At 37.1% G+C, this 9,883-nt stretch overlaps 1 long non-coding RNA gene and 1 other non-coding gene across 2 annotated transcripts; one reads left to right on the forward strand and one right to left on the reverse strand.

The window, feature by feature from the left end:
* Nucleotides 1–7,169: 7,169 nt before the first annotated feature.
* LOC134498117 (U2 spliceosomal RNA) lies at nucleotides 7,170–7,364 on the reverse strand. The gene has a single exon (XR_010067992.1). It is a non-coding gene; the product is annotated as a U2 spliceosomal RNA (small nuclear RNA).
* Nucleotides 7,365–8,516: 1,152 nt separating this feature from the next.
* On the forward strand, nucleotides 8,517–9,460 carry LOC134496222 (uncharacterized). Its single transcript, XR_010067881.1, has 3 exons — nucleotides 8,517–8,590; nucleotides 9,040–9,089; nucleotides 9,343–9,460. It is a non-coding gene; the product is annotated as an uncharacterized LOC134496222 (long non-coding RNA).
* The last annotated feature ends 423 nt before the right edge of the window (nucleotides 9,461–9,883 follow it).

The following is a 9,883-nucleotide window of genomic DNA, read 5'->3' on the forward strand; positions in this document are numbered from 1 at the left end:
GTGTCTTTTCATTTTCTCTTATTAATTATGTGTATAGTTTTCTTTTTTTTTCCCCAGATGGGCAGTATGTCATGCTCCCTGATCAAACATTCCCAGAACATCTGATTGGACTCACATGCATGAATGGAGTTAACACGTGTTGGGACTTGTGGGTCAGTAGAATTGGGAGGGGGAACATGCCAGGAGTGTGAAAACATCTTGTTTGCACTATCTCTGGTATCCAAGGTCAAGCTGCTGAGCCGTTGGAGACATCTGTGTGGAGCTGAGCTGACTGGCACAAAGAGGGGGGATGCATGCCTGAGAGAGGGAGGGGGCTTGTATTCATTGGGTCATTTAACTTGGGGAAAACGCAGGAACTTTCATTCGCAACTTTTTTCCACTGTTCTGTGTGCTACTCTCCATTAAAGAGATTTCTACTAAAATCACGTATGAATTAAACTTGATGGTAGATTGAGTAACCCAGTCATTACACCTATTCTTATACATCATAAGTTACTTCACATTCTTACCTCTGGGCTTCCACCTCTAACCTCCACCACAAGTGTTCGAAGTTTGCATGATCAGTCTTGACATGCTTTGGTCACACATATTCTTCCCAATCTTTGCAAAAAATATCATACCCATAGACTATCCTCTAGACAATGCAGGCCATGCTCACAAACATCTCCTCTATGGACATGATTTTCATAGCCACCTGCAGTGTTCTTCTTTCCCTTCCAGTTCTCTTCCATGTATCAAAAAGATAAAGAAGAACTCTACTTGACATTCAAAATTCTTCAGGTTCCTTCACAGAACTTATACATCTGAAATGATGCATATGTAGCTGGTATCTTTATGGTATCATTTATCCTCATGTGGATGAGCAGCTGGACTGTCGGACTCCAGATCCAAACTCCTGTATGTCCTTCTTGGGTGATTATTCAATATGCCCATTTTTATCATATGCAAAAAATATTTTAACAATACTATTCTAAACTAGATAAACGAGAAGAAATTCCCCTGGCAAAAGCTAATGAATATTTAAAGAAACAAAATCTATCCAAGATTATGGAAAAACAGAAACAAATAATGATTGGACCTATAACGATAAGGGAAGTTTGTGAAGCAATAAAAAAGACTAAAATAGGGAAAGTGCCAGGACCAGATGGCTTACCAGCTTCTTATTATAAACACTTTGAGGATGAATTATTACAACTTTGCAAAAAATGATGAACTCTGTTTTACAGAGTGGAATGATACCGGATAGCTGGATAGAGGCTAACATAGCATTAATATTTATTTATTTATTTATTTGTCAAATTTGTCACTGCCCATCTCCTCCAACCAGAGGGACTCTGGGCAGTTTACAATACAGAATAAATATACAATAAAATTCGAATAAATATACAATAAAATTCGAATAAAATCCCATTTAAAACTAAAACTAAAACAATTTCTTAACTATCCCAGCTCATACAATCCATAAAATACCTAAAGAAGGCCAAGATTTGACTTTACTAAGAAATTACTGCCCAAAATTATAAGTTATTTACGATGATTTTAGCCAAGAGGATGAAAATTGTTTTACAGGCTTTTATTAATGAAGATCAATGTGGGTTTTTACCCAAAGGACAGTTGAGGGATAATATTAGAAATGTATTGAATATTTTGGAATACTTAGAACAACATAATCAAAAACAAGCTGCATTGATCTTTCTAGATGCAGAAAAAGCCTTTGATAATTTGAACTGGAATTTTTTTGTTTAAAATTTTGGAAGATATGGACTTTGGTGAGAATTTTACTAAATGGGTGGAATCAATTTATACTTCACAAAAGGCACAGATGATCGTAAATGAAGAATTAACAAAACCTTGTGAGATATAGAAAGGGACAAGACAAGGATGCCCCTTGTCACCACTGTTATTCATTCTTAGCACATGGATCTTACTACAATGCTTGTGTGTATTTAGAGGCTGAAAGCTACCTTCCAAGAATACCTATATTTTTCTCTCCCCACCCCCACCCAAGCCATCCAAGTGGCTAGAGGCTTAGATTCCACCACGGGTAGTGTGTAGGTGACGATTCGTCCCTGGGGGAGCTGGGGGTGTTGACGACCGACAGGAAGCTCTGGCGTGGGCTGGTCCATGAAGTCACAAAGAGTCGGAAGCGACTAAATGAATAAACAACAAAAACAAAAAGTGTGTAGGTGCTAAGCTAAAAGCTTGTGGGCTGGGGAAGATTATAAACCTTTCCCCAAGGGCCTGTCTTCTAGAATAAAGAGCATTGAAGACGGTTTTCCCATACAAAGTATCTGAGGAGGAACACATAATCAGATTCAGCCTGCATTCCATCAAACATCCTGTGGGCTATTGCAAGGGGAAGAGAAAAAAATACTTATGCAGCCTTGTACCATTTCACAGACCTGAAAGTCTATTAATTGTAGAGTGAGGAAATTCTATTAACTAAGAGTGAGGAAATTCTTTTTGTTTGCCTTACACCTCCTTCCCAGCAATTATTTGAATGCTTTGAAATCTGGAATGGAACCTCTTGTTCCCATGAGCTTTCTTACATACAAGCTTCCATTCATATCCATCATTTTTTTTTTCCTAATCTGGACAGCTTCAATGGTACTGACGTTGCCATCCACATTTTTATTACATAGCATTATTAACACACACAAAAAAGATCTTGATACTGGTACAGATCTGTACTTCCATGATTAGAAAGGTTTTAAGAGAAGTCACTGAATTTAAAAGTAGTTGTTATCTTCAATCGAAATGCAGTTTTCTCCATTATAAATATGGCTATTATAATATTAACAATTAGGCTGCATTCTTCTTTTTGCTCTGGAGTATATTGCAAGGTAGCCCTGAGATTATTTAAACAGAAACATTATTTTTGTGGCAGATGACCTGTTTGTCAGTTCTGTCTGTAACAGAACCCAGATGCTCAGGAGCTGTCCGGTTTGCTCATTCTCTCCCCAGTTTATGCTTTAGAAATTGGTTTAAAGGGGAGATGGCTGGAATAGCTGGGGAATGATGTAATGCCCATCTGACACCAGCCCATAACTTATTATTTTCATTCCTGCTTTTACAATTAGAACTTGCATGTCTGCTGAAAATTTCAGACAAAATAAAAAATAGTTGAAATAACAGTTCTTCTGGAAATGTTTGACCAGCTTTTATAAACAGGATGCCTTTTAAATTAGAAGCTTACCAGAAGACAAGCAACAATAAAACATTTGTATTTTGAAAATGTCTCAGTTAAAGAGGGAAATGTTAATTCAAACTTTTTCTGGAGAAAAAAAAACCTAAGCTAATTCAAATAAGCTTCAAGGGTGGTGTGTGTTATTAGAATGTGACATCTGGAACTCTGCAGTAACTCTGATCAAACTCAGATGTAAGTTGGCTTTAGCTTTCTACAAAGAAAATCATTTACACATAGCATAGCATTACCAAAAAAAGAAAAAGGCACATGGCAGGGCAGCTTGCAGTAAAACTACAAGACTACAATTAATAATACCAATAATAAACAATTAAACAGTCTAGCAGTGCAGCTGACAGCTGCTGTGAGCCTTTATTAATATAAAATAAAAATAAATAAAACAAATTCTGGGAATGTGCATAATCATTTGAAGAATGTTGAAAGTCTTCTGCACCTGGTGACCATCATATATTTTCTTTGCACAATGGCAAAATAAGGCCACTAACGAGAGGCATTGAAGCTTCACTTCTTTTACTTTGCGCAAAGGAAGCAATACTCTGAACAAACTTTGGCAGTAAAGCTTAAACAAGTCCACCAAGCACCCCAGCTTTATAGCTTCAAACCTCATTCATTAGTTCCATTACACTATTCCTAAACATGTGTATTTCTGTGCCATTAGGTCATGGCCATGTGTAAACTATATGGCAAGCATTCATTTGGAAAGTCTCTCAGGCATGCACACTACCTTAACTTACTTCTTTCAAACCAGTCTAGACCCAGTTCAGGGCCACAACTAGGGTCTGTGTCACCTGGGGCAAACACGGATTCCGCCCCCATTTTGGTGCGCCCCCCAGTGCGGCGCCTGGGGCACATGCCCCACTTGCCCCCCTACCCAGTTGCAGCCCTAACCCAGTTTGAGGTACTTTTGTGGTTGGCATTTACAGAAGTGACAGGTTATTAAGAGTTGATCTCTAAGCAGGTTATCTCAGTTGGTTATTGAATTGGGCTCCCTTCTGGCTCAGTTTTCTAAAGGGCAGTCAGATGAAGAAGGAACTTAATATTGTTGTCAATGCCCTAAGTCCCACTATAATTTTAAACTTAAACACTATAAGTTTATAATCCACACTACTGTCCTCCAATAGTAAAGGGGGGCAGAGTGATCATACATTACAAATGTTGGGTGACCAGGTTTGTGGCATAGACCATGACAGCTTCTAGACAGAATGCCCTTGTACGTGAAGTGCATTGCTTTTCCTCTCTATGCTGCAAACCATATTGTAAAAGAACACCCACGTTTCAGAGGCTTTACATTTTTCTGGTCTACACTGCCCATCATGTCTGTCCATGGGCAGGACACAGCTGAGTCAGCAGTGTTGACCCCTCCCCCTTTTCACCATTTGATTTTAAAGCACTCAATGCTCCATTATTTCATTTCTTTGCTTCCCTCTTTTCCTAATGTTGTTTTGTATCTTTCTTCTGTTTTAGGTCTTTCACTTGTCCAAGGCTTGGGCATGAGACAACTTTTCAACTTTTCTGCTGGTGTGCTCCCAGTAAATATGTCCTTTTAAGAACTGGTTATTTGCATAAATCTACCATTTTACTCTCCTGAAAATATAACTTTATAGCTGCTGAATCAAAATTTAATGTGCACTTAATAAAGAGCTTCATTAGAAAATTGCATCACTTCTGGTTCAGAATTACTTCTGCCAAACTTCAACTGATGTACTAGGTGCAACTTTTCCTGGAGAAGGTTGAATTTGCCATGAATATATTGCCTGATCAGTTCCAGATCAGAATAAGTGCTCTTTGTGTAGATATCCTTGAAAACTGTATGGAAATTTGTACGGTGCATAGTATAAGTACACTGTTGAAGCAAAGTATCACAACAATCTTATTTAATACCCCAGATGACTGGGACAGGAATGTCTGAAAGCATGAGTCCACAGACTCTTCAAATCGCTGGTCATCTGTTCTCTGAAGGTTTCATGGCTGATTGGTTTATTGCTGTTGGGTGGTTAGTTAATATATCTTTTGACTATGTTTTCAGCTATAAGACATTGTGAGAAACATACTGGGCAGAATATGTAGGCTAGATTTTTATAACTGTCATTCCACACACACTTTTCAATGGAGGCAGCTTACACCTTTGGCTACGAGCCCTCAAGTACAGAACATACCCCATGATGTGCATAGCAGCGCAAGATCTAGTTGGTGAAAAGAACATCAGTTAGATATGTAATCAGAAGCAGCTACAGAATAACTGTCTCCCTCCGTTTTCATAACCAGGGCTGAATATTTAAGGTGGCTACTGTTTCTTTCATTATTATTAGACAGAAGTAGATTAAAAAAAAAATTCTTTAGGAACAGCATACTGCATCTTCTTTTTTTCCCATAGAAGGGAGCAGGGAAGATTTATGGAAATTCATTGGAAGGCTGTCATAGAACTGCATTATAATAAACACATCTTCAAACAAATACCTGTAGGAATATTTCTAGTCAACAAGTCGTTTTACTGGAAAGCAGTTTTCTCAAGGGCCCAGATAAACAATCCCAGAACCTACTGCTGATGTTCTCTGGAAAAGCTGTTGCTGATGTTTACTTTTCTTTTGTCTCTAAGGGTTTTGGGGGGGTGGGGGGTGGGACAAGATAGTACTGTCTCACAAAGTGGGTGGATTGACCCAAGCTCTTTCAGTTAGTAATTCCTGCTGTATTGTACTTCATATCCCTATTCTCTGAGAAGTAAGAGGTAGACAGCACAGAATTCATATGACATCAGATAATTATAGAATAACCTGATAATGTAGTTATCACAGGCCAAGTTGGTATTATAGGAAGAGACAGAAAGATAGATGACAGAGGTAGAGGCAGAGGTAGAGATAGAGATAGAGATAGAGATGTACACACATAGGCATATATCCCAGCGTTACAACGAAGAAGCCTCATCCTGCCTACATACTTACCAAATTATAAAACCAAAGCTGATATGTATCTGCAACAACTTTCACATCCTCTTATCTCTTTTAAATGAGATGAACTAATTCATTTGCCTCCTACCCATGGCTGGGTATGTTTCAAGAACATTCTGAAGAAAATTTAGAAAAAAACAACAAAGTATTGGTATCTATTCTCCTCAACATTACTTTTGCCATATCAAAGTGAAAGCTTTCCATAATATGACTGTACAGCTGAGAATATTATATTTTCATAATAATCCACCACAAGAATATATCTTAAACAAAGACATTTTAATTTACATAGATTATTCTTTGCTTAAGAATGATACTTGCCTGGGAGATTAGTTATTCCAGAATCAACTCAAAACATTGCCAAAATCCTTCACTGGATTATTATGGAAAGTGTGTGTCATTAGTTAAGATTTATTTTCAATAACTAACCCTGATTTCCCCTTGTAATTTCATTTTCTGTAGGATTTACATCCTTAAAATGAAGAGAAAAGCCCAAGGATATATGACTTAATTAATTTATGGAGTAACAAAATTGAAAGAAAAAAATGTACTCTAGAAATAATTACATTTGGTGTCTGTTAGATGTAGCAATCATCAATTAGTCAATAAAATTGGAGCCATCATCAGTTTTTCCCTATTTCATTGCTAGAATCTATGGCAGGGCATGATGATTTCATAAGCCTCTTCATACACAATTTATATGCTCATCAACTTGGTGCACTGAAAACCAACCTATGAAGTAGAGAAAGTAGGACAATCAGTTTCTCTCTGTAAGTTCAGCCTACATAGTTTTTGAATGTGTGAAATGACCCTTTCTGATTTTGGAGGAAGTTTGAGGGATTTCATTTCACCTAGGATGATGATGATGATGATGGTGATGATGATGATGATGATAGAAATAGCAAATATGCAGGGCCAAGAAATACAGAGAGGAAGCAGTTAGTCACTTCTCCATCATTAATATACATACATCTAATAAAGCCATATATGGGTCTGGTAACCAGAAATGTAAGGATTGCAAAAGGTACTAAAAAAGGTAAGATGTGCCAATCACTTCTCTAGTTTCAAGTACATGGAAAGTTTGCATGCAAGTAGGTAGAAAACATTTTTTTCAAAATTGCCCTGCCTCTTCCCACAAATGTAGTTTGGAGTACATTATTTATTTATTTATTTATTTACTACACTTGATCTTAGCCAAAAGGCCAAGAAGCCTTTTTGTTTTATCGTATTTTATCTTACCATAGTATATTCTATCTAATTTTACTGTATTTTAGCTGTTTTATGGTATAATATTTTCTATCTTATATCTTATAGTGGCTGATGCCCAACTTTCTGCTATGGTCATTTGACTAATCAATAGTTATTCATTCATTCATATTGGTTTATTTGATATACCACTACTGTACTTAAACCCCTCTCTGCAGTTTACAGTAATAGCATATTCAAAATTAAGATATTACAAACAGTTTAAAATCCAGACTGGCTCAAATATGAGAGATTTTATTTAGAAAACCTAACTGAAAGTGTTAGAATACACCCCTGAGGTTTCTATAATAGGACTCCGGGAGAAGGTAGCACAATCTAAAACAATTCACCGTGTTGTGAGCTTGCTCTGCAGAAATTGTGCTTCTCTGTTGTATGTATTGCCCAGCTTATATTTTCAAATGGGCTTTATGCTATGCCTTATCAACTGCAGTCTTTCTCCAACTGCAGTCTAGTCATTTACCTTGCTGTTTCACCTCCCATCATTCATTTGTGTACATGGGGCCAATGTTTGAGGCAGATCAGAGAAGCAATTGTGTCAACCAGCCTCGCAAGGTATCAGCCAGCACAAAGCAATCTGGATCCAATAACATTTTGGGTGGACCATGCTAGTAAATCCACCACACCTATACAGGTGAGTTGTACTCCTCAATCCAACCTAAGCCAGATGGTGATCCATCCATGACAGCAGGGAAAACTGAGGCATCCCAACAACAAAATATCTCCCTGAATGAAACAAAATGAGCAAACTGAACATGTGCACTGTATCATGTGTTAGCTCTGTGACCAATTAGTATTGGCCCCTTAGTTATCAGGGCTACCATGCATTCCTCAGTGCTGTAGACAAACCAGCCCTGAACTAGATATTGAAATCCCCCAACATTACATGCCTAAGAATCTCCAACACCAAACCAGCTCAGTCAAGAATTCTCTTAGGCAGCAGAAATAATGGTGGAATGCTAATAAAGTCCCCAATCTGTCGCTGATCCCAAGATTTAGTACATATATTCAAAATGAACTAATTCATTAACAACTATCTGGAATGGAAGATACTGTTCTTACTAACCATAACCACACCATCTTCTCTCAACTTGTTCTACTACAGAGTATGCAGTTGGAAGAAGCTGGGCCCATACCAGTCCACCTGCCTTCTCCCAGCCAGATGTCTATTATACAGGTCACGTTGGCTTTCTCAACCACATTTAAATTGTGGATGATCTCCTTCCTTCCTTCCTTCCTTCCTTTCATTACTACTAATGAAATCCAGAATCTCACCCTTCATTTTATATAATCAGCAGTTGGCAGTGCCAGAAATCCATTCAGTTTTGTGCTTGATGGTCCTGGTTTGCAATTATTGTTCTTGAACTGCCAAAATTGTTCTCTCCATTTCTTTTTTAAATGTTCTGGATTTCAACCACAATCATATTAGATCCGGATCTATTTTTGGTTCAGTATCATGCATATACTGGCATTGAATAATTTGCTTTTTCCAGCTTAATCCAACTTTAAATTACTTCTTGTGTGGGTTTTGTTCTCAGGAGCCTTTCCTTGCAAACTTCCATAAACAGAGCCTCTTTACTTTTCCTGCTGTAATAATTCAGACTATGTTTTTTTTTTCTTCCACAGTTTATTTGCAATAGCCCTCTACCACCTCTATTTCTGGGGACATATAATCTGTGAGTATCACTGCTTGGGAGAATTAAGTAGCATACAATCATTTAGTTTCCTTGGTTTTTGATCAAATTCAGCTATATTATTTTTGTTGTTATTTTCAAGAAAAGACCTGGGTTGAATTCAGACTTATTCATATACAGATTAAATAATGGAATTTAAGTTAGTCACTATTTCAAAATTGTGGGTTTATCTTGGAGTCTGGGATTATTGTCCCTCCTTTCCAAAAAACTATCTTTGGCTATGAATACTTTCTAGGACAATTGGAATACTAATTATGACCTTAAAAGACTGAGACAACTTAGAATCTTGCCTTCTTGAAAGAAAGACCCTTCTCTCAATATTATTCGCTTGGAGAGTCATTGGATGGGAATTCCAAAGAATTTATTATTATTATTATTATTATCATCATCATCATCATCATCATCATCATCATCATCATCATCTTTATTATTTGATATGAAAGCTAGTTGTAGTGGAAAGGGAAAAGAAAAATTTAATAAATCAATAAATATACATTATGAAATTAATAGGAATGATACTTCTCCATTTCTCTAAGTTATTATAACATTATATGTTCTTATAAAAGAGAGTAACAGCATCCATTTTAACTTTTATTAAGAACTTGATAAATAACTGATCAGAAGTTACCAAGCTGGAATGCAGGTTTGGCTGAATTATGGGTTGATGTCTGTCAACAAAAGGAAAAGGCACAGGAAGGTCATTTCATCTGGTTGGATATACCTTGTTATTGCCACTGGTGAAGAAAGAGCTTCACCCCGTTTGATAGGGAGGGATA

The sequence above is a fragment of the Candoia aspera genome, chromosome 4 (assembly GCF_035149785.1).
Source record: "Candoia aspera isolate rCanAsp1 chromosome 4, rCanAsp1.hap2, whole genome shotgun sequence".
Classification (NCBI taxonomy): domain Eukaryota; kingdom Metazoa; phylum Chordata; class Lepidosauria; order Squamata; family Boidae; genus Candoia; species Candoia aspera.